This window comes from Macaca nemestrina, chromosome 16 (assembly GCF_043159975.1).
Source record: "Macaca nemestrina isolate mMacNem1 chromosome 16, mMacNem.hap1, whole genome shotgun sequence".
NCBI lineage: Eukaryota > Metazoa > Chordata > Mammalia > Primates > Cercopithecidae > Macaca > Macaca nemestrina.
In genome coordinates, this window is record NC_092140.1 from 49,333,584 (window position 1) to 49,359,641 (window position 26,058).

General features: G+C 37.1%; 1 long non-coding RNA gene across 1 annotated transcript in view; it reads left to right on the forward strand.

The window, feature by feature from the left end:
- LOC105464729 (uncharacterized) overlaps positions 1-26,058 on the forward strand; it is a 169,128-nt gene that overhangs the window by 124,664 nt on the left and 18,406 nt on the right. The window contains exons 2-3 of the long non-coding RNA XR_976959.2: positions 24,561-24,667; positions 25,053-25,117. This is a non-coding gene — a long non-coding RNA (uncharacterized lncRNA). The remainder of the gene's footprint in view (positions 1-24,560; positions 24,668-25,052; positions 25,118-26,058) is intronic.

Genomic DNA, 26,058 nt, shown 5'->3' on the forward strand with positions numbered 1-26,058 from the left:
GAAATTCATTGCTAGCTTGATGGGGATGGCATTGAATCTGTAAATTACCTTGGGCAGTATGGCCATTTTCATGATATTGATTCTTCCTATCCATGAGCATGGTATGTTCTTCCATTTGTTTGTGTCCTCTTTTATTTCACGGAGCAGTGGTTTGCAGTTCTCCTTGAAGAGGTCCTTTACATCCCTCCTTGAAGAGATCCTTTACATCCCTTGTAAGTTGGATTCCTAGGTATTTTATTCTCTTTGAGGCAATTGTGAATGGAAGTTAATTCATGATTTGGCTCTCTGTTTGTCTGTTACTGGTGTATAAGAATGCTTGTGATTTTTGCACATTAATTTTGTATCCTGAGACTTTGCTGAAGTTGCTTATCAGCTTAAGGAGATTTTGAGCTGAGATGATGTGGTTTTCTAAATATACAATCATGTCATCTGCAAACAGGGACAATTTGACTTCTTCTTTTCCTAACTGAATACCCTTGATTTCTTTCTCTTGCCTGATTGCCCTAGCCAGAACTTCCAACACTATGTTGAATAGGAGTGGTGAGAGAGGGCATCCCTGTCTTGTGCCAGTTTTCAAAGGGAATTTTTCCAGTTTTTGCCCATTCAGTATGATATTGGCTGTGGGTTTGTCATAAATAGCTCTTATTATTTTGAGATAAGTTCCATCAATACCGAATTTATTGAGAGCTTTTAGCATGAAGGCTCTTGAATTTTGTCAAAGGCCTTTTCTGCATCTATTGAGATAATCATGTGGTTTTTATCTTTGGTTCTGTTTATATGCTGGATTATGTTTATTGATTTGCGAATGTTGAACCAGCCTTGCATCCCAGGGATGAAGCCCACTTGATCACACTGGAAAGCTTTTTGATGTGCTGCTGGATCCAGTTTGCCAGTATTTTATTGAGGATTTTTGCATCGATGTTCATCAGGGATATTAGCCTAACATTCTCTTTTTTGTGTGTGTCTCTGCCAGGCTTTGGGATCAGGATGATGTTGGCCTCATAAAATGAGTTAGGGAGGATTCCCTCTTTTTCTATTGATTGGAATAGTTTCAGAAGGAATGGTACCAGCTCCTCCTTGTACCTCTGGTAGAATTCAGCTGTGAATCTATCTGGTCCTGGACTTTTTTTGGTTGGTAGGCTATTAATTATTGCCTCAATTTCAGAGTCTGCTATTGGTCTATTCAGGGATTCAACTTCTTCCTGGTTTAGTCTTGGAAGAGTGTAAGTGTCCAGGAAATTATCCATTTCTTCTAGATTTTCTAGTTTATTTGTGTAGAGTTGTTTATATTATTCTCTGATGGAAGTTTGTATTTCTGTGGGGTCGGTGGTGATATCCCCTTTATTATTTTTTATTGCATTTATTTGATTCTTCTCTCTTTTCTTGTTTATTAGTCTTGCTAGTAGTCTATCAATTTTGTTGATCTTTTCAAAAAACCAACTCCTGGATTCGTTGATTTTTTGGAGGGTTTTTTGTGTCTCCTTCAGTTCTGCTCTGATCTTAGTTATTTCTTGCCTTCTGCTAGCTTTCGAATGTGTTTGCTCTTGCTTCTCTAGTTCTTTTAATTGTGATGTTAGGGTGTCAATTTTAGACCTTTCTAACTTTCTCTTGTGGGCATTTAGTGCTATAAATTTCCCTCTACACACTGCTTTAAATGTGTCCCAGAGATTCTGGTATGTTGTATCTTTGTTCTCATTGGTTTCAAAGAACATCTTTATTTCTGCCTTCATTTCACTCTGTACCCAGTAGTCATTCAGGAGCAGGTTGTTCAGTTTTCATGCAGTTGAGCAGTTTTGATTGAGTTTCTTAGTCCTGAGTTCTAGTTTGATTGCACTGTGGTCTGAGAGACAGTTTGTTATAATTTCTGTTCTTGTACATTTGCTGTGGAGTGCTTTACTTCCAATTATGTTGTCAGTTTTGGAATAACTGTCATATGATGCTGAGAAGAATGTATATTCTGTTGATTTGGTGTGGAGAGTTCTGTAGATGTTTATTAGGTCCGCTTGGTGAAGAGTTGAGCTCAATTCCTGTATATCCTTGTTATATTTCTGTCTCGTTGATCTGTTTAATGTTGACAGTGGGGTGTTGAAGTCTCCCATTATTATTGTATGGGAGTCTACATCTCTTTGTAAGTCTCTAAGGACTTGCTTTATGAATCTTGGTGCTCTTGTATTGGGTGCATATATATTTAGGATAGTTAGCTCTTCCTGTTGAATTGATCCCTTTACCATTATGTAATGGCCTTCTTTGTCTCTTTTGATCTTTGATGATTTAAAGTCCGTTTTATCAGAGACTAGGATTGCAACCCCCGCTTTTTTTGTTCTCCATTTGCTTGGTAGTTCTTCCTCCATCCCTTTATTTTGAGCCTATTTGTGTCTCTGCATGTGAGATGGGTCTCCTGAATACAGCAGACTGATGGGTCTTGACTCTTTATCCAGTTTGCCAGTCTGTGTCTTTTAATTGGAGCATTTAGTCCATTTACATTTAAGGTTAAAATTGTTATGTGTGAACTTGTTCCTGCCATTATGATATTAACTGATTATTTTGCTCATTAGTTGATGCAGTTTCTTCCTAGCATCAATGGTCTTTACATTTTGGCATGTTTTTGCAATGGCTGGTACTGGTTGTTCCTTTCCATGGTTAGTGCTTCCTTCAGGGTCTCTTGTAAGGCAGGCCTAGTGGTGACAAAATCTCTAAGCATTTGCTTATCTGTAAAGGATTTTATTTCTCCTTCACTTATGAAACTTAGTTTGGCTGGATATGAAATTCTGGGTTTAAAATTCTTTTCTTTAAGAATGTTGAATATTGGACCCCACTCTCTTCTGGCTTGGAGAGTTTCTGCCGAGAGATCCAATGTTAGTCTGATGGGCTTCCCATTGTGGGTAACCCGACCTTTCTCTCTGGCTGCCCTTAAGATTTTTTCCTTCATTTCAACTTTGCTGAATCTGACAATTATGTTTCTTGGAGTTGCTCTTCTCGAGGAATATCTTTGTGTCATTCTTTGCATTTCCTGAATTTGAATATTGGCCTGCCTTACTAGGTTGCGGAAGTTCTCCTGGATGATATCCTAAAGAGTGTTTTCCAACTTGGTTCCATTTTCCCCCTCATTTTCCGGCACCCCATTCAGACATAGATTTGGTCTTTTCACATAATCCCATACTTCTTGAAGGCTTTGTTCATTTCTTTTTCCTCTTTTCTCTTTAGACTTCTCTTCTCACTTCATTTCATTCATTTGGTCCTCAATTGCTGATACTCTTTCTTCCAGTTGATCGAGTCAGTTACTGAGGCTTGTGCATTTGTCACATATTTCTTGTGTCATGGTTTTTATCTCTGTCAGTTCTTTTATGGCCTTCTCTGCATTGATTATTCTAGTTATCCATTCTTCCATTCTGTTTTCAAGATTTTTAGTTTCTTTGCGCTGGGTACGTAATTCCTCCTTTAGCTCTGAGAAGTTTGATGGACTGAAGCCTTCTTCTCTCATCTGGTCAAAGTCATTCTCCGTCCAGCTTTGATCCCTTGCTGGTGATGAGCTGCGTTCCTTTGGACAGGGAGACGCGCTCTTATTTTTTGAATTTCCAGCTTTTCTGTCCTGCTTTTTCCCCATCTTTGTGGTTTTATCTGCCTCTGGTCTTTGATGATGGTGATGTACTGATGGAGTTTTGGTGTGGGTGTCCTTCCTGTTTGATAGTTTTCCTTCTAACAGTCAGGACCCTCAGCTGTAGGTCTGTTGGAGATTGCTTGAGGTCCACTCCAGACCCTGTTTGCCTGGGTATCAGCAGCAGAGGCTGCAGAAGATAGAATATTGCTGAAAAGTGAGTGCACCTGTCTGATTCTTGCTTTGGAAGCTTTGTCTCAGGGGTGTACCCCACCATGTGAGGTGTGGGGTGTTGGTCTGCCCCTAGTGTGGGATGTCTCCCAGTTAGGCTACTCAGGGGTCAGGGACCCACTTGAGCAGGCAGTCTGTCTGTTCTCAGATCTCAACCTCCATGTTGGGAGATCCACTGCTCTCTTCAAAACTGTCATACAGGGTCGTTTGCATCTGCAGAGGTTTCTGCTGCTCTTTTTCTTTTTGTTTAGCTGTGCCCTGTCCCCAGAGGTGGAGTCTACAGAGACAGGCAGGCCTCCTTGAGCTGCTGTGGGATCCACCCAGTTCAAGCTTCCCAACAGCTTTGTTTACTTACTTAAGCCTCAGCAATGGCGGGCGCCCCTCCCCCAGCCTCGCTGCTGCCTTGCAGTTAGATTGCAGACTGCTGTGCTAGCAATGAGGGAGGCTCCGTGGGTGTGGGACCCTCCCAGCCAGGTTTGGGATATTATCTCCTCGTGTGCCATTTGCTAAGACCCTTGGTAAAGCACAGTATTGGGGTGGGAGTTACCCAATTTTCCAGGTGTTGTGTGTCTCAGTTCCCATGGCTAGAAAAGGGATTCCCTTACCCCTTGCACTTCCCAGGTGAGGCAGTGCCTGGCCCTGCTTCAGCTCTGGCTGGTTGGGCTGCAGCAGCTGACCAGCACCCATTGTCAGACACTCCCTAGTGAGATGAACCCAGTACCTCAGTTGAAAATGCAAAAATCACCTGTTTTCTCTGTCTCTGGCGTTGGGAGCTGGAGGCTGGAGCTGTTCCTATTCGGCCATCTTGCTCTGCGCCCCCCCCCCCCCCCGGCACTTAGTAATTTCTAATAAGAGCTAGCATGAAGCAAGGTGTGGTAATGTGTTCCTGTAGTCCCAGCTACTAAGAAGTTTGAAGCAGGAGGATAAGCGGAGCCCAGGAATTTGACACCAGCTTGGGGAAAATAGTGAGAGATTCCACCTCTGTAAAGGAGGAGAGAGAGAGAAAGAAGGAAAGAATAAAAGAAAAAAGGAAAGAAGGAAGGAAGGAAGGAAGGAAGGAAGAAAGAAAGAAAGAAAGAAAGAAAGAAAGAAAGAAAGAAAGAAAGAAAGAAAGAAAGAAAGAAAGAAAGAAAGAAAGAGAAAGAGAAAGAAAGGAAGGAAGGAAGAAAGAGAGAGAGAGAGAAAGGGAAAGGGAAAAAGGAAAGAAAGAGAAGAAAGGGAGGAAGGGAGGAAATGAGGGAGGGAGGGAAAGAAGATAGAAGAAAGAGAAAGAAAAAAGAAAGACAGAAAGAAAAAGAAAAAAAGAGAAAGAGCCTGTCTGCCACATATAAGACAGAATAGATATTTTAGTTACTCCCTTTGTGCCCTCTTTCCATTATTGCCCTAGTTGTATCTTTCACATTAAATCAACAATCCAAGACTGAAAAGAACGTCAGTAACCCATCACTAGTCTGGAGTATGAGATAAGTAACAAAGTTTGTTCTTAATGTTAACTAGAATAGGGCACAACTAATGCGGAACTGTTGGGTCTCTGGAAGCCCTTGTCACAGAGTGTAGGTGTAGACCATGAGTGTATGTGATTATATCCAAGTATATTAGTTCTTAGGTAATAGCAACACTTGGGAGAGAATTAGGGGAAGTTATTTATCTGTGAAACAGAATTGCTAGAGTAAACTAAATTCTTGGGTTATACAGTAGCTGGTAACTTTAGAAAGTGAAAGGAACCACTGATGTTTGTGCCTCTCCTTTGACATTGCCAGGCAAGTAGTTGATATCTCAAGGGATGTGAGCTCGAAACCTGAACATCTGAGGAGTTCAACTGCTATATACGAAGATTTTTAAAAAATAAAAATAAAAGCATAATATTCTGATGCACCTGAACCACATATAATAAACCAAACCAAAAAAAAAAAAATGTACAGTGAAGATGTTAAATACTGTCAAAGAAATAAGAGCAGATATTGGAAATATAGAGCAGGAACAAAATGCCAAAAGTAAAAATCATATATCTCATTGAAAAGTCAGAAATGTAAACATGCAATGTACAACCACAAAACCAGTTGAAAATAAATTATAACTTCAATGGAAATGGGAAAAAAGGAAAAAAAGAGAAGGAAACTTAAGAGAAACAGAAACACAGAATAAAATAGCTGAAAATTATAAAAATAGTAACTACATATATGTACATTAATAAAAAAGTTTTCTCAAACTCTTTTGAAATGTGCACTTATACATAACTCACCTTCAAACAGAGACACAGATGCACAGAGAAAAATTCAGCAATATATTATCTAGAAGAGTCTTTTAATGCAAAATAGATTTTGAAAGTAAAGAGATATTAAATTATACCAGGGGAATAGGAACTAGAAAAGACCTATGGGATACAATTTACATTAGAGAAACTATTTTATATTGTAAAATCATTCTAAGGGATCATCATGAATTTATAGATTAATAAAAAATAGATACAATAAAATATTTATGTAAAGTAACTATATTATACACAGAGCTATGCTTATGTTTGAAATTATTAATAGTCCCATCTGCTATTAATGCAGCAGAGAACACATGAGGGAATAAGACCCTTTGTACATGATTTTAATTCTCCATCAAAAAAATACTGCCTGTATTTTGTACTACATTAGAAGCTATTTTTTTGAGAAATAAAGAAATATCTAGAGTCAAGGCGAGGCACAGTGGTTCATACCTATAATCCCAGCACTTTGGGAGGCCGAGGCAAGCCGACCACGAGTTCAGGAGTTCAAGACCAGCCTGACCAACATGACAAAACCCTGTCTCTACTAAAAATACAGAAATTAACCAGGCATGGTGGTGCTCACCTGTAATCCCAGCTACTCAGGAGGCTGAGGCTTGACTCAAGAGGCAGAGGTTGCAATGAGCCGCGATTGCACCACTGCACTCCAGCCTGGGCAACACAGCAAGACTCCGTCTCAAAAAAAAAAAAAAAAAAACACTTAGAATCAAAAACACTTTTGAGTATTACTTCTTTATAATCCTTGGTGTAATCTATTGATAATAGAATTCTGGACTAAAACAGAGATTATGGAATGAAAATTCAAGAATAAACAAGTATTTATTATTAACTACTACCAATGAATTCACCAAATGTTTAATGAGTTTTTCTTAGGTGTAAAGGAATCTTTGAGGGGCTATGCACATAAGATTATGCTTAATACTATGGGGAAAATAGATATTCTAATGTAAATTGAGATAGTTAAGGGGAGGCATTAAAATAACAAGATTTATACCTGGCTGAGATTTAATAGAAAGGGGAGAAAATGGGGCATTTTGAAAGAGCATAAGTAAGAATAGAAAGCAGGAGCATAGAATCAAGAGTTGGTTCAATGTTTACCTCCTTTAGTCATCTTTCAGAAAAAATTACACTAGGAGATAATTTAAAACACATGTTCTTTGAATATGGAAAATAAATATGGACATACAGCTAATATATATGCACATGCATGTATCTCAGTTAATCACTCTATCCATATAGCAGGTATATCACTGCCTTTAGGAATCTAACACAGTTTGAATGGAGTTACATTGGCAGCTTTCAATACTAATTTAAAATGGCATTGAATTTTCACTTACCGTTTTCATAAAACTTTCAGTCATTTCAGCCATCCACTTAAAGCTATTCCCAGGGACTCGACAGTGATGTTGGTATAATGGAATGCTACAAGTAATCTTCTAACTCCAGCTTGAAAACACAGATTTTTTTTTTCTCCAAGAATTTGAAAGTGAAGTTTACGGGCCATGATGAATTTTTGCTGATTATTTGCACTGAGACCATAAACTCGAGTTTTATATGTGGTTATTAATGGTCATGTTCTCATGTCGAAGAAGATAAATCTTTGGATAGAAATTGAATATAATGGTATTTGGCAGAAAGAACAAGGTCCAGCGTCCACGTTAAGGAGAAAAATTGAGACAAGCTTCCTAACATTTCTGCTGTTGGTCTCTAATGAGGTCTCAGCACACTTCCTTTCCTTTTCTTAGATATCTCAATACAGTATAATAGCTTTTAATAAAATCTTTCTCTATCTTATTTTTTTCTGAAATAATCTTTGTTTCTTGTAAACAAACAAAAGCATAAGATACCTAGTCAAACAGATGTTTTCCAAAATGCCTGTGGAATTGTTGAGTAGCATGGTGTTTTGACAGTTTATTCATTTCAATTGGATTGAGGTACCACTTGTGCCACACGGAAGTTTTTATTTTGTTTTTATGTTTGTTTTTCTTTCTTTGCTTTTCGTTAGAGACTAGATTAGCTCTAGGTAATTTATCTGATAAAAAGTATCACCAGGCTAGTTTTCCTGGAGCAAACCAGGACTTAGAGGAAGTCACAGGCAGTAAGTTTTACTGGCTGGGAGGGGTTGGGGGATGGATTATGGATGAGACCTCATAGCCTGAAGGTTGACAGAACAGACAGAACAAACTCAGCCAGGTCGGCAGGAAGTGAATCATGGATTGTTTCTCACTGGGTGGGTGATGCTGAACAAATTACTTAACTACTCTTTTGCTTAGTTTCCTCGTGTATAAAGTGTGGGAAAATAGAACCTAATTTGTGATTTTGTATAGGGAAATTGTGAAGTGAGCAGAAGCATGCCTGGGATATACTAATTGTTGAATAAGTATATTGTAAGTGACTGCCTAGATCAGTAGAGAGGCTTAAAGAGGATGGCTTATATGAAGAGACTACAGGTAGCAAGGTCTAGAAAAAGGGTTCCATTCCTTTAGGAAAGGGAACCATCCAAAATAATGGTATTTGAAAAGGGATGGAATTACGCCAAAGACAAGGAGCTGTTGTTAGAATTCATAAAGGGATAGCTACTAGAAAGTTTACATGAGCATCTGAATTATTTGTGGAGAAGAAAATGTGGAGTACACAGAAAACTGTGTATTTTACTTTTTATTTTCCATTTGTAATCTGCATGGTTATTTGTCTCTAGTATTTTTGTCTCTAGTATGTTTGCTTCAAATGACTCATGAGGTTCAAATGGTGAAAGCTTAAGTGGAAAAAAAAAAGTATTAAGAAATAAAGGGACTATGAGGAAATCAATATTATTAAGGTGTTGTTCTTTCCCACCTAACATCTAGTCTATTGCAAATCATGTCAACTCTACCTACAAAATGTCTCAGGATCCTGGCTTTGCATGGTGTCTCATGTTTGTAATCACAGAATTTGGGGAGGCAAAGGTAGGGGAATAGTTTGGGGCAGAGAGCTGGAGAACAGCCTGAGCAACATAGCATAACCCCCATCTCTACAAACCTGGAACAAAAAATTAGCCAGGCTTAGTGGTGTGTGTCTGGAGTTCCAGCTACTTGGGAGGCTGAGGTGAGAGAATCACCAGAGCCCTGAGATTGAGGTTGTAGTGAGCTATAATCCACCACTGCACTCCAGCCTGGACAACAGAGATACCCCCTCTAAAAACACTTAACAATAATATTAATAATAACAATAATAATAGCAAAATATATAGCATGGTATTACTTCCCCCTACCTCTACCTCTTTACTCCTGGCTTATTTTAGGAGCATCCAAACTGGTATCTCTCATGGTGCTTTTGACCACTTTTCATTTATTTTCCACAGAATAACAGAAGGTAAGTTTACAAAACCTAATAATTCTATGTCACTTTTCTGCCCTAGCCTTTCCATTGGTTTTCTGTCTCACCTGGAATAAAATCCAGATTCCTTAATACAGGCTGAAAGGCCACCATGATGCCTCAACTTCTCCTTCTCTTTCTTGATTTTCTGCCCTTTTCTTCTTTACTCATTTCACAGTTTCCCAGAATATTGACACTTCTATATTCTACATATTTGGGTTTCATTGAGAGAACCTTCTTGCCCAGTCTGTAAAGTATCAGCTTTTTCTAACCCTATATCCTACCTGATTTTTTTTTTCTTTGTGCTACGTTGCTCTTTATATTAAGTGGTAGTTTTACTTGCTCACTATCTGTTGCTCCTCACTAAGTTTTAAAACTCATGAGATATTAAAAATCTGAGAGTGGTTGCTTGGTCTTTTTAAATTTCACTGCTTTATTCCCAACCTTGGCATGGAGAAGATAATCTATAAATAACTTGTTGAATATATTAATGTAGTATATGTTTTTAGAGGATCATTTTCTCCCTCAACTTGCCCTAACTTTTGAAATGATCTACACTTACATCTCTTCATGGTGTAATAAAGTAAATGTTTTTAATGATGTTCTTCCCACATTTGCCTGCAGCTCAAACACATGAGGAAACTTTGTAGCTCCCTGGATTCAGAACTACATCTGGGTAACAGGATACCAGAAATGCATCAGGGGATAGGTGAAGACTGCATTTTCATGGAATCACTAATTCAAATGTATCAAAACTTATTTTGATATTTGTGTGCTATAAAGCCGTCAAAAGGTTTCTTCCAGAGGAGAACACATTTTAATACATGGAAATTTGTTTATTTGGATTTAACTTCCTGAGCTCATGGAAAACTATGGAGATCAAGCACACTGTATTAGTCTGTTCTCACATTGCTAATAAAGACATGCCCGAGACTAGGTAATTTATGAAGGAAAGAGGTTTAATTGACTCACATTTCCACATGACTGGGGAAGCCTCACAATCATGGCTGAAGGCAAATGAGGAGCAAAGTCACGTGTCTCATGTCAGCAGGCAAGAGAGCTTGTGCAGGGAAAATCCCCTTTATAAAACCATCAGATTTTGTGAGACTTTTTCACTTTCACGAGAATAGCGCAGGAAAGACCCACCCCCATAAATCAACTACCTCCCACCAGACCCTCCAATGACATGTGGGAATTATGGGAGCTACAATTCAAGATGAGATTTGGGTGGGGACACAGCCAAACCATATCACATGCTTAAACTGAAACACAAATTTTAATTAGTGAAACACATATAGCCCTTTTCCTTTTATTCAGAGATTTTTTAAGCTAAAGTTTATATATGCAGTGTTAGCAAAAGGCTAGTAAGAAATTATTAGAATACCTTAAACCAAAGAAGCCAGAGTGTGTTTCCGCATATGTGAATATGTGAATGTAAATGTGTGTGGGCATGTGTGTGTGATACATATATGTGTGTGTTTTTACATGTACGTTAGGTGTATATGTTTTATGTGTGTGTATATATGCGTGTATATCTATACACACACATAAAGTTGGATTTATATATAAAAAGACTTATTGATCAAGTGGAAAAGCTATGATATGAAAACATTTATTTTGCTGAATAATTTGGCCATATGAGTCAAATTCCTGGTTTTGCATCTTCCTTACTACTTATGAATTGGTCTAGCAAGATAAGTTGCAAATAGTGAAACCTAATGAAAATAGCTGCAAGGTTTAGTTCTACCGTCTTCTGCACTGTGAATTTCTGCTTAAAATCTCTTTCAACAGGAAAGAAGAGTATAATTTCTAATGTACTTCACTGAGCAAAAGAAATGTGTAATTTATCCATTTACATATTTATTGTAAATGAACTTTTGAGGGATATAAAAATCTTTATATAATTGTCATTATCATTTCCATAAACATCTACATAGAACTTGGGTTAATTTATTACAAAGGAAGTTTGCTTCTTTTTATGAACTGTGGCATCTAATTTTTAGATTTGAGGCAGTATTTTCTGATTTATGTTGGCGTTAATAATATTGACTCTGCGAAAATCACCATTCCCTCCCGGATGGGCACTACCCTTGGGAGGATAGGTCAGGGCTATCTAACAGCGGCATCCACAGCTGTTCATGCTGACGCGGGTTTGAGTGTTATTTCCTTGACAGAGGTCACAGAAAAGTAGTAGAAGATAATTTTATGAGGCATCTGCTATATTTCTGGTTGTACTCATTCTTTAAGATTGACCTACAAACTTTGGTTTCTGCGAGAAAATAACATTAAATCAAGATGCAAGATCTTATAAATGGAAAGCTGTAACAAATGAACTTTCATGTGAATGGAATGTTATCTTCAATTGAAAAATCAATATAGTTAAAACCAATAAAATGTTGGTTTCAAAGGAGGTTTAAATAGAGGTCAAAGTGAATATATTTAACTTGAAAAGCTTTAAGGCATAATGTAAAGTTCCAGTTAGAGCTCACTGTATGCAAGTATAAAACAGTGAATGCTTCCGTTTATCTACAGAATTTAGCTAGAATATTTTTCTTTTTTAGAGACGGAGTCTCGCTCTTTCGTCAGGCTGAAGTGCAGTGGCGCTATCTTGGCTCACTGCAACCTCTGCCTTCCGGGTTCAAGTGATTCTCCTGCCTCAGTCTACCGAGTAGCTGGGACTATAAGTGCACGCCACCACGCCGAGCTAATTTTTGTACTTTTAGTAGAGACGGAGTTTCACCATGTTGGCCAGGATGGTCTCAATCTCTTGACTTCATGATCCACTCACCTCAGCCTCCCAAAGTGCTGGGATTACAGGCATAAGCCACTGTGCCCGGCCTGAATATTTTCTTTAATATTTTCATTTTGGAGGAAACCACAGCAAGTAAAACATGATTGCAATAATCCATTTTTACCTGTCTAACTTTCAAGTGGTAAATGCCTACTTTGAGCAAAGTAAAATCTATTCTCAAAAGAATTTACAAGAAATAAATTTTAAAAGTTAAAGGACTAGGTCTCGGGGGCGGAGCAAGATGGCCGAATAGGAACAGCTCCAGTCTCCAACTCCTAGCGCGAGCGACACAGAAGACCGGTGATTTCTGCATTTTCAACTGAGGTACTGGGTTCATCTCACTGGGGAGTGCCAGACGATCGGTGCTGGTCAGCTGCTGCAGCCCGACCAGCGAGAGCTGAAGCAGGGCGAGGCATAGCCTCACCTGGGAAGCGCAAGGAGGAAGGGAATCCCTTTTCCTAGCCAGGGGAACTGAGACACACAACACCTGGAAAATCAGGTAACTCCCACCCCAATACTGCGCTTTAAGCAAACAGGCACACCAGGAGATCATATCCCACACCTGGCCGGGAGGGTCCCACACCCACGGAGCCTACCTCATTGCTAGCACAGCAGTCTGTGACCTACCGGCAAGGCAGCAGCGAGGCTGGGGGAGGGGCGTCCGCCATTGCTGAGGCTTAAGTAGGTAAACAAAGCCGCTGGGAAGCTCGAACTGGGTGGAGCTCACAGCAACTCAAGGAAACCTGCCTGTCTCTGTAGACTCCACCTCTGGGGACAGGACACAGTAAACAATAACAAACACAGCAGAAGCCTCTGCAGATGCAAAGGACTCTGTCTGACAGCTTTGAAGAGAGCAGTGGATCTCTCAACACGGAGGTTGAGATCTGAGAAGGGACAGACTCCCTGCTCAAGTGGGTCCCTGACCCCTGAGTAGCCTAACTGGGAGACATCCCCCACTAGGGGCAGTCTGACACCCCACACCTCACAGGTTGGAGTACAACCCTGAGAGGAAGCTTCCAAAGCAAGGATCAGACAGGTACACTCGCTGTTCAGAAATATTCTATCTTCTGCAGCCTCTGCTGCTGATACCCAGGCAAACAGGGTCTGGAGTGGACCTCAAGCAATCTCCAAAAGACCTACAGCTGAGGGTCCTGACGGTTAGAAGGAAAACTATCAAACAGGAAGGACACCTACACGAAAACTCCATCAGTACATCACCATCATCAAAGACCAGAGGCAGATAAAACCACAAAGATGGGGAAAAGGCAGGGCAGAAAAGCTGGAAATCCAAAAAATAAGAGTGCATCTCCCCCGGCAAAGGAGCGCAGCTCATCGCCAGCAACGGATCAAAGCTGGACGGAGAATGACTTTGATGAGATGAGAGAAGAAGGCTTCAGTCCATCAAAATTCTCAGAGCTAAAGGAGGAATTACATACCCAGCGTAAAGAAACTAAAAATCTTGAAAAAAAAGTGGAAGAATTGATGGCTAGAGTAATTAATGCAGAGAAGGTCATAAACGAAATGAAAGAGATGAAAACATGACACGAGAAATATGTGACAAATGCACAAGTTTCAGTAACCGACTCGATCAACTGGAAGAAAGAGTATCAGCGATTGAGGATCAAATGAATGAAATGAAGTGAGAAGAGAAACCAAAAGAAAAAAGAAGAAAAAGAAATGAACAAAGCCTGCAAGAAGTATGGGATTATGTAAAAAGACCAAATCTACGTCTGATTGGGGTGCCTGAAAGTGAGGGGGAGAATGGAACCAAGTTGGAAAACACTCTTCAGGATATCATCCAGGAGAACTTCCCCAACCTAGTAGGGCAGGCCAACATTCAAATCCAGGAAATACAGAGAACGCCACAAAGATACTCCTCGAGAAGAGCAACTCCAAGACACATAATTGCCAGATTCACCAAAGTTGAAATGAAGGAAAAAATCTTAAGGGCAGCCAGAGAGAAAGGTCGGGTTACCCACAAAGGGAAGCCCATCAGACTAACAGCAGATCTCTCGGCAGAAACTCTCCAAGCCAGAAGAGAGTGGGGGCCAATATTCAACATTCTTAAAGAAAAGAATTTTAAACCCAGAATTTCATATCCAGCCAAACTAAGTTTCATAAGTGAAGGAGAAATAAAATCCTTTACAGATAAACAAATGCTTAGAGATTTTGTCACCACTAGGCCTGCCTTACAAGAGACTCTGAAGGAAGCACTAAACATGGAAAGGAACAACCGGTACCAGCCATTGCAAAAACATGCCAAAATGTAAAGACTATTGAGGCTAGGAAGAAACTGCATCAACTAACGAGCAAAATAACCAGTTAATATCATAATGGCAGGAACAAGTTCACACATAACAATCTTAACCTTAAATGTAAATGGACTAAATGCTCCAATTAAAAGACACAGACTGGCAAACTGGATCAAGAGTCAAGACCCATCAGTCTGCTGTATTCAGGAGACCCATCTCACACGCAGAGACATACATAGGCTCAAAATAAAGGTATGGAGGAAGATTTACCAAGCAAATGGAGAACAAAAAAAAGCGGGGGTTGCAATCCTAGTCTCTGATAAAACAGACTTTAAACCGTCAAAGATCAAAAGAGACAAAGAAGGCCATTACATAATGGTAAAGGGATCAATTCAACAGGAAGAGCTAACTATCCTAAATATATATGCACCCAATACAGGAGCACCCAGATTCATCAAGCAAGTCCTTAGAGACTTACAAAGAGACTTAGACTCCCATACAATAATAATGGGAGACTTCAACCCTCCACTGTCAACATTAGACAGATCAACGAGACAGAAAGTTAACAAGGATATCCAGGAATTGAACTCATCTCTGCAGCAAGCAGACCTAATAGACATCTATAGAACTCTCCACCCCAAATCAACACAATATACATTCTTCTCAGCACCACATCGTACTTACTCCAAAATCGACCACGTAATTGGAAGTAAAACACTCCTCAGCAAATGTACAAGAACAGAAATTATAACAAACTGTCTCTCTGACCACAGTGCAATCAAACTAGAACTCAGGACTAAGAAACTCAATCAAAACCGCTCAACTACATGGAAACTGAACAACCTGCTCCTGAATGACTACTGGGTACATAACGAAATGAAGGCAGAAATAAAGATGTTCTTTGAAACCAATGAGAACAAAGATACAACATACCAGAATCTCTGGGACACATTTAAAGCAGTGTGGAGAGGGAAATTTATAGCACTAAATGCCCACAAGAGAAAGCGGGAAAGATCTAAAATTGACACTCTAACATTGCAATTAAAAGAACTAGAGAAGCAAGAGCAAACACATTCGAAAGCTAGCAGAAGGCAAGAAATAACTAAGATCAGAGCAGAACTGAAGGAGATAGAGACACAAAAAACCCTCCAAAAAATCAATGAATCCAGGAGTTGGTTTTTTGAAAAGATCAACAAAATTGACAGACCACTAGCAAGACTAATAAAGAAGAAAAGAGAGAAGAATCAAATCGACGCAATTAAAAATGATAAAGGGGATATCACCACCGACCCCACAGAAATACAAACTAACATCAGAGAATACTATAAACACCTCTACGCAAATAAACTGGAAAATCTAGAAGAAATGGATAATTTCCTGGACACTTACACTCTTCCAAGACTAAACCAGGAAGAAGTTGAATCCGTGAATAGACCAATAGCAGACTCTGAAATTGAGGCAACAATTAATAGCCTACCAACCAAAAAAAGTCCAGGGCCAGATGGATTCACAGCTGAATTCTACCAGAGATACAAGGAGGAGTTGGTACCATTCCTTCTGAAACTATTCCAATCAATAGAAAAAGAGGGAATCCTCCCTAACTCATTTCATGAGGCCAACATCATCCTGATACCAAAGCCTGGCAGAGACACAATTAAAAAAGAGAATTTTAGACCAATATCCCTGATGAACATCGATGCAAAAATCCTCAATAAAATACTGGCAAACCGGATTCAGCAACACATCAAAAAGCTTATCCACCGTGATCAAGTGGGCTTCATCCCTGGGATGCAAGGCTGGTTCAACATTCGCAAATCAATAAACATAATCCAGCATATAAACAGAACCAAAGACAAGAACCACATGATTATCTCAGTAGATGCAGAAAAGGCTTTTGACAAAATTCAGCAGCCCTTCATGCTAAAAACGCTCAAGAAATTCGGTATTGATGGAACGTACCTCAAAATAATAACAGCTATTTATGACAAACCCACAGCTAATATCATACTGAGTGGGCAAAAACTGGAAAAATTCCCTTTGAAAACTGGCACAAGACTGGGATGCCCTCTCTCACCACTCCTATTCAACATAGTGTTGGAAGTTCTGGCTAGGGCAATTAGGCAAGAGAAAGAAATCAAGGGTATTCAGTTAGGAAAAGAAGAAGTCAAACTGTCCCTGTTTGCAGATGACATGATTGTATATTTAGAAAACCCCATTGTCTCAGCCCAAAATCTCCTTAAGCTGATAAGCAACTTCAGCAAAGTCTCAGGATACAAAATTAATGTGCAAAAATCACAAGCATTCTTATACACCAGTAACAGACAAAGAGAGAACCAATTCGGGAATGAACTTCCATTCACAAGTGCTTCAAAGAGAATCAAATACCTAGGAATCCAACTTACAAGGGATGTAAAGGACCTCTTCAAGGAGAACTACAAACCACTGCTCAGTGAAATAAAAGAGGAGACAAACAAATGGAAGAACATACCATGCTCATGGATAGGAAGAATCAATATCGTGAAAATGGCCATGCTGCCCAAGGTAATTTATAGATTCAATGCCATCCCCATCAAGCTACCAATGAGTTTCTTCACAGAATTGGAAAAAACTGCTTTAAAGTTCATATGGAACCAAAAAAGAGCCCGCATCTCCAAGACAATCCTAAGTCAAAAGAACAAAGCTGGAGGCATCACGCTACCTGACTTCAAACTATACTACAAGGCTACAGTAACCAAAACAGCATGGTACTGGTACCAAATCAGAGATATAGACCAATGGAACAGAACAGAATCCTCAGAAATAATACCACACATCTACAGCCATCTGATCTTTGACAAACCTGAGAGAAACAAGAAATGGGGAAATGATTCCCTATTTAATAAATGGTGCTGGGAAAATTGGCTAGCCATAAGTAGAAAGCTGAAACTGGATCCTTTCATTACTCCTTATACGAAAATTAATTCAAGATGGATTAGAGACTTAAATGTTAGACCTAATACCATAAAAATCCTAGAGGAAAACCTAGGTAGCACCATTCAGGACATAGGCATGGGCAAAGACTTCATGTCTAAAACACCAAAAGCAACGGCAGCAAAAGCCAAAATTGACAAATGGGATCTCATTAAACTAAAGAGCTTCTGCACAGCAAAAAAAACTACCATCAGAGTGAACAGGCAACCTACAGAATGGGAGAACATTTTTGCAATCTACTCATCTGACAAAGGGCTAATATCCAGAACCTACAAAGAACTCAAACAAATTTACAAGAAAAAAACAAACAACCCCATCAAAAAGTGGGCAAAGGATACGAACAGACATTTCTCAAAAGAAGACATTCATACAGCCAACAGACACATGAAAAAATGCTCATCATCACTGGCCATCAGAGAAATGCAAATCAAAACCACATTGAGATACCATCTCACACCGGTTAGAATGGCGATCATTAAAAAGTCAGGAAACAACAGGTGCTGGAGAGGATGTGGAGAAATAGGAACGCTTTTACACTGTTGGTGGGATTGTAAACTAGTTCAACCATTATGGAAAACAGTATGGCGATTCCTCAAGGATCTAGAACTAGATGTACCATATGACCCAGCCATCCCATTACTGGGTATATACCCAAAGGATTATAAATTATGCTGCTATAAAGACACATGCACACGTATGTTTATTGCGGCACTATTCACAATAGCAAAGACTTGGAATCAACCCAAATGTCCATCAGTGACAGATTGGATTAAGAAAATGTGGCACATATACACCATGGAATACTATGCAGCCATCAAAAAGGATGAGTTTGTGTCCTTTGTAGGGACATGGATGCAGCTGGAAACCATCATTCTTAGCAAACTATCACAAGAACAGAAAACCAAACACCGCATGTTCTCACTCATAGGTGGGAACTGAACAATGAGATCACTTGGACTCAGGAAGGGGAACATCACACACCGGGGCCTATCATGGGGAGGGGGGAGGGGGGAGGGATTGCATTGGGAGTTATACCTGATGTAAATGAGGAGTTCATGGGTGCAGCACACCAACATGGCACAAGTATACATATGTAACAAACCTGCACGTTATGCACATGTACCCTACAACTTAAAGTATAATAATAATAAATAAATTAAAAAAAAAAAGAAAAAAAAAAGAGAAAAAAAATAAAAATAAAGGACTAGGTCTCTAGTGGGTGATTTATTTTCTCTCCTGAAGCTTCTTCCCTGGCACCTAATGCGCATCTTCAACTAATACCAGAAGAATATTGGTTTTGAAGCCAGGATAGTATTCATATGTTGCCTGTAACCTGTCTGTATGACATTGGGAATGTTACTTCAGTCTTTCAAGCCCCAGCTTCTACATCTGTAAAATAAATATTAAAATACCACAACAATAATTCTGTGAATATTAAATCATAAAATGCACATAAAATTACCTAGAAAACTATCTGTTAGGTTTAAAACAAAAACAAAAGACAAAAAATATCTAAATTATCTAACAATTCTAAAGAGGATTCTAAGATTCAAAAATAGTTACTTTTGATACTAGTGAGCAAATGATCAATTTGCCTGCCATCTAATATGTTTTCTTATTAAAATCCATTTATGCCTAGTGAACTCTAAGCATGTGGGAGTTATTTCTATCCTAGTGCTCAAGGTCATCGTCAAGGTCTGATTTTTCAAATTCGAAAAATTGCAACCTCAGGCAGAAGTGAGTTAATCAATTAGTCATTTTTTTCCTTAGGAGAGAGTTTTTATTTGCCTATCATGTGCCAGGAACAAATTTTTCTGATGCAGATATAGTGACATATAGTAAATAGTCCCTGTGAACAAGATAACTATAATCTAATAAGATACATTGATATATAAACAACTCTACCTTGTGCAAAATAATATAAACATATATCATACGTACAGTAAAGAGAGTATTTAACTCTGTCTGGAGACAAGTGGAGGTGAGTGGGGACTGTTTCACTAGGAAAGATTCACCAAGATACATTTGAGTGGTGTTTGAAAGGTAAAGAGGATTTTTCCTGGCATGAGGTACAACAAGCACAGAGGAAGAATATGCCTTAAGCAAAAGATACATCAGATTGTGTCTTATGTTTGGAAAAACGATAATTTGCTAAGTGAGGGAGTAGAAGGGTAAAAGAAGTACACACAGGCTATGCACCCTTTGCATGGGAAATTTCAATTTTATCCTGAAACTAGTAAGAAAATTTCAAATGTGTTAAATACATTAACTATATGTATTTGTACAATAATCAAAGCTATTGTGTAAATTATAGTAAAAGTATAATCAGCATATTGTGGGAAAAAAAAGAGATAAATGAACCTTTTCCCTTCACCTGTACAAAGTAAGTACAAATATCTGAACATTTCAGACTGAGAGATTAAACACTGAAAATATACACAGATATTTTTATTAAAAATTGGCCTATTACTTTCTGTTTATGACAATTATGCCTTCTTCTTAACTCAAAGGGACATTATTTTCCTGAAGTTTATAAAGTATATTTGAAAATAAATCTGCTTAAATATTTCTTCCACATTAGAGAGCACCACACATTTGCTTCTTATGTTGAGAGGGCAAGAATGGAGCTTTCTAACTGACTTTTCCACTCTTAGGAGATTTTCTAAGGAAAATTACAAGGCTTTGTAAACTTAGAAAAAATATGTTGAGAAGGCTTCGTAATTCTTTCAATCAGGAATGACATAAGAATTTTTTTCAATTGTTGGTAAATGGTAGCATTTTTGTGTATGAAAATCAGTTAAAATTAAGTATAAACCAGGTGTTTCTCATTGATTCAAACAATAAGTCAATGGGAGATTTAATAAAATAGCATCAGCTTTTTTTACTAGTATCTAAGCTTTGAATTATAAATTGATGATCTAGGAGTCATACCTTAATTGAAATGGTGCCATTTATCACAGCACTGATACTTTGTTCTTTATTTTAAGATATTAAAAATACTGTACAACGTTAAGAAATTTCCTGTGTGACATACTTGTAAACACCAATTTTGTGTTTCAAATATATCTCAACTTACGTATGTAATAGCTAGAGATTTGTAAGAAAAATAAAATGCATTTAATATAATAGCCAGCTAGAATCACAGCAAATTGGAAAGCAAAGGATAGGAAAGAAATGGGAGAAATAAGAATATTTTAAACAAGTACACAAAGTAAACTAAGTCTGTCACATAACTTTTTAGAGGAAAATAAGAAGGGGAAAGATTTTCCTTTTTTTTTCTTCCATTAATCTAAAAAATATGATATGCTTGCTCTCTGAGAAATAAGACATGGGGAGATGTGCCAAATTCTAACCGATTACTTGATATTACTGCCCATTACTTTGGTATGGTGTCTGAGATTTGCTCAGAGGGCAAATATTTTGACAGATATTTGGAAGAAATAGAAAGGTGGTAAATTGGTGGTGGTTTAAACGGTGTTAAAAGTGAAAAATAATGTACAGTTAATGTTTGTGATTGATCAGCATTGGGAAACATGAATAAATTCTAAAAATCTGGGACATTTGTCAAGTTCTATATTTAAATCCATAGTAAGTACAAAGATATGAAGGTCCTATTTTCATTTTTTTTTTTTTAATTCAGAAGGCAGCATTTGGGTATGCTTTGAATAATAAAAAATCTCGGTAGATAAATACAAGAATAGTTATTTAACACTTTAAATGTCATGAAAGTTGTTCTACATAGTGAGTTTCTATGTGAAATTTAGTTTTGAATTCTATTAATCTTAAGTAATACATTGTGAAAGCACTGTTTTTCATTAATCCTGAGTAATGAAGTGTGGTTACTATTTGAATATACTTTAAAAAAATAATTTACTAAGATAAAATATTCCATTTAGCTACAACAAATCCTGTTGCAACAAACCAAGATCAATAGTATAGAAAGATTGGTAGTTATAATCTAAGAGGGGTCAACATCCAGTGTTCTTCCCTCTTTTTGAGAAATTTGTATACACTGTCATATATTTTCTTTTAACAAAAAACAATATTATTTTAATTTGGCCATGTGTTGCCTATTATTCTTTCATTTTAAAGTCCATTAAAATTATCACTACCTACTTATCTACTGGAAGTTCTAGATGCATTTTCTTTTTCTCAAGATTTTTTTTAGAACGGTTTGATGATCACAGCAAAATTGAGAGGAAGACACAGAAATTTACCATATATCCCCTAGTCCCACTCCTGCAGAGTTCTCCCATTACCAAAGTACCTCTCAGAGTGGTGCATTTGTTATCATTGATGAACCTGCAGTGGCACATTGTCATCACCAAAGTCCATAGTTTAAATTAGAATTCATTCTTAGCCCATCTGGATCTACCATCTGACAAAGGGCTAATATCCAGAATCTACAAAGAACTTAACAAATTTACAAGAAAAAATCAACCCCATCAAAAAATGGGCAAAGGATATTAACAGACACTTCTTAGAAGAAGACATTTATGCAGCCAACAGATACCTAAAAAAATGCTCATCATCACTGACCATCGAGAAATGCAAATCAAAATCACAATGAGATACCACCTCCCACCAGTTAGAATGTTGATCATTAAAATGTCAGGAAACAACAGGTGCTGGAGAGGATGTGGAGAAATGGGAACATTTTTACCCTGTTGGTGGGACTGTAAACTAGTTCAACTATTGTGGAAGACAATGTGGCTATTCCTCAAGGATCTAGAACTTGAAATACCATATGACCCGCCATCCCATTACTGGGTATATACCCAAAGGATTATAAATCATGTTACTATAAAGACACATGCACACATATGTTTATTGCGGCACTATTCACAATAGCAAAGACTTCGAACCAACCCAAATTTCCATCAATGACAGACTGGATTAAGAAAATGTGTCACAGATACACCATGGAATACTATGCAGCTGTAACAAAGGATGAGTTCATGTCCTTTGTAGAGACATGGATGAAGCTGAAAACTATCATTCTCAGCAAACTATCGCAAGAACAGAAAACCAAGCACCACATGTTCTCACTCATAGGTGGGAATTGAACAATGAGAACACTTGGACACGGATGGGGAACATCACACATTGGGGCCTGTAGTGGGGTGGGAGGAGGGGGGAGGGATAGCATTAGGAGATGTAACTAATGTAATGACGAGTTAATGGGTGCAGCACACCAACATGGCACATGTATACATATGTAACAAACCTGCACGTTATGCACATGTACCCTAGAACTTAAAGTATAATAATAATAAAAAAAAGAATTCATTCTTCTTGTTGTACATTCTATGAGTTTAGAGAAACATATAATGATGTTGATAGAATCATACAGAGTATTTTCACTGCCATAAATATCCTTTTGCTCCCCCTATTCATGCCTCCCGCCACTGATCCCTTAGCATTTACTAATTTTTTATTTATTATTTACTGTGTCCATAGTTTTGCTTTTTCCAGAACACCAACTAGTTGGAAAAATACTGTATATAGAATTTTCAGATTAGCGCCTTTACTTAGTTATATTCCATTAAAAGCACCTCCATGTCTTTTCAGGGTTTTGTTGCTCATTTCCTTTTAGTAATAAATAATATTCTGCTGTCTGAATGTACTACCATTTATTTATCTGTTTGCCTACTAAAGAACATTTTAGTTGCTTTCAAGTATCAGTGGTGATGAGTAAAGCTGATATAAATATATGTGTGAAAATTTTTGTGTTGACTTAAGTTCTCAACTCCTTTGGTTAAATAGCAAAGAGAGTGATTGCTGGATTGCATGATAAGAGTGTGTCATTCTAATAGGTGTGCAGTGGTATCTCATTTTAATTTGCAATTTCTTGGTAACATAATTTTGAACATATTTTCACCTGATTACTTGCCATATGTATATATTTTTGATGGGTGCCTATCCAACTATTTGATTCATTTTAATTAGACTTTTTTCTGTTCTTATTATTGAATTTTAAGAGTCTTTTACATATTTTACATAATAGTCCTTTATTAGATCTAGCTTCTACAAATAATTTCTTGCAGTCTGCGTCTTTTCATTTTTTTGATGTTATCTTTTAAAAAGTGTAAGTTTAAGTTTAATAAAATCTATTTATCAATTATTTATTTCATAAAGCATGCCTTATGGTAATATCTAAAATGTATCACCCATTCCCAAGTCACCTAGGTTTTCTCTTATGTTATCTTTTAGGAGTTTTATAGTTTTATGTTTTACATTCAGATCTATGTTCCATTATGAGTTAATTTTTGTAAAGGGTATAAAAATGTGTAGAGTCTTTTTTTTTTTACATGTGAATATTCAAGTCTTCTGGTACAATTTGTTTTAAAAACTAGTTTGTCTTATTGTATTATGTTTGCTCCTTTTTAATTATCACCTGACTATGTTTATGTAGATCTCTTTCTGGGCTCCATATTTTGTTCTGTTTGTCCATTCTTTTACCAGTACAACACTATCTTGATGACTGTAGCTTTGTTGTAAATCTTGAAGTTGGGTAATGTTCTCCATCAAAGTTTGTTCTTCTCTTTCAATATGGTGTTGGCTATTCTGGATTTTTTGCCTCTCTATGTAAGTTTTAGAATCAATTTGTTGCTATGCCCAAATTAACTTGCTGGGATTTTGATTGTGATTATATTGTATTTATAGATCAAATTGGGAAGAAATGGCAAGTTCAAAATATTGGATCTTTCTCTCCATGAACATAAAACCTCTCTCTCTTTCTTTCTTCTTTGATTTCTTTAATGAGACTTTGTAGTTTTCCCCATGTAGACATTGTGCATATTTTTAAAAATTTATATCTAAGTATTTTATTTTGGGGAGTATTAATGTAAATGTTATGGTATTTTTAATTTTGAATTTCACTCATTCATTACTGGTATATAGGAAAGTGATTGACTTTTTATATTCATCTCGTTCTATCACTGTACTATAATTGCTTATTAATTCTAGGAACTTCTGTCAGTTATTTCACATTTTTTACACAGACAATCATGTTATGTGCAAACAAAAAGAATTTTATGTGTTCTTCCCCAACAAGCATAACCGTTTACTTTTCTTTTATTATTTCATCAGCTAGGACTTCTCAGAAGGATGTTGAAAAGAAGTAATGAGAGATCAGTTTCTTGCCTTATATTTTATCTTAATGCGAAAGCATCCAGTTTCTAATCATCAAGGATGAGGTTAGTTGTGTGTTGTTTTGTACATGTATTCTATTAAACAGAGAAATTTCCCCTCGATTCTTAACTGCTGAGAGTCTTTTATTGTGAATAGTATCATGTGTCGAATGATGTTTCCGATTCTATTGATATGATAATGTAATATTTTCTTCTTTAACCTTTTAATGTGATGGATAACATCATTTGATTTTTTAATGTTGACCCAGTCTTGCACACCTGGTATAAATCCTACTTTGCTGTAGTATATACTTATTTTTATACATTGTTAAATTGCTTTTGATAATTTTTTGTTGAGGAGTTTGAATTTATGTTCTTGAGCAGAGATCTAGATTTGTAGTTTTCTTTCCTTATAATGTCTTTTTCTGTTTTTTTTTTTTTTCATATTAAGATACTACTGGCCTCATAGAATGAATTGGAAATTATTTCCCCTGCTTCTGTCTTCTGGAATAAATTGTAGGTGACCAATGTGATTTATTCTTTAAATGTTTACAATTCACTACTGAACTCATGTAGATGGAGATTTCTGTTATAGAAAGCTATTAGCTATTTATTAAATGTCTTTAATAGAGATAGACCTATTGTAAATTGTTTTATTCTAGTGAACGTTTTGAAAAATTATATTTTCAAGGAATTGTTCTATTTTATATTGATTATCAAATCTATGGACATAGAGTTTTTCATTAGATTTCTTATTATCCTATTAGTGTCATTTGATGTTGATAATGTCCCCTCTTTCATTTCTGATATTAGTAATTTTTCTTCTCTCTCTCTCTCCCTTCTTTTTCTTTCTCCCATTCTCTCTTCCTCCTGAGCCACCTTTCTTTGTAATGGCTTTATTAAGATATAGTTGACATACAAACAAACTGCACATTTGATATTCATAATTTGCTGAGTTTGGACCTATGCATACATTAGTCATCTATCACTACAATCAAGGTAATACATTTATCCATCATCTCCAAAATTTTTCTCGTGTGCTTTTTAAAAATACTTTTGTGGTAACAATACTTAACATGAGAGGTACCCTTTTATCAAAATTTGTAGTGCACAAATTCATATTGTTAACTAAGAGACCCCTGCACTTCTACATGTATTGCAACATTGTTCATAATAGGCAAGATATGGACAAAACGAAAATGCCCATTGATAGATCAAAGAATAAAGAATTTGTGATATGTATATATATACACATATATACATATCACATATACACAATATATATGCATACACAATTTTCTTCTTAAAAAAGAAGGAAATCCTACTATTTGTGACAACATGAATAAGCCTGGAGGATATTATACTATGTGAAATTAGCCAGTCTCAGAAGGACAAATACTTTATGATTCCACTTATATACTGTATCTGAAATAGTGAACTATCAGAAATAGAGAACA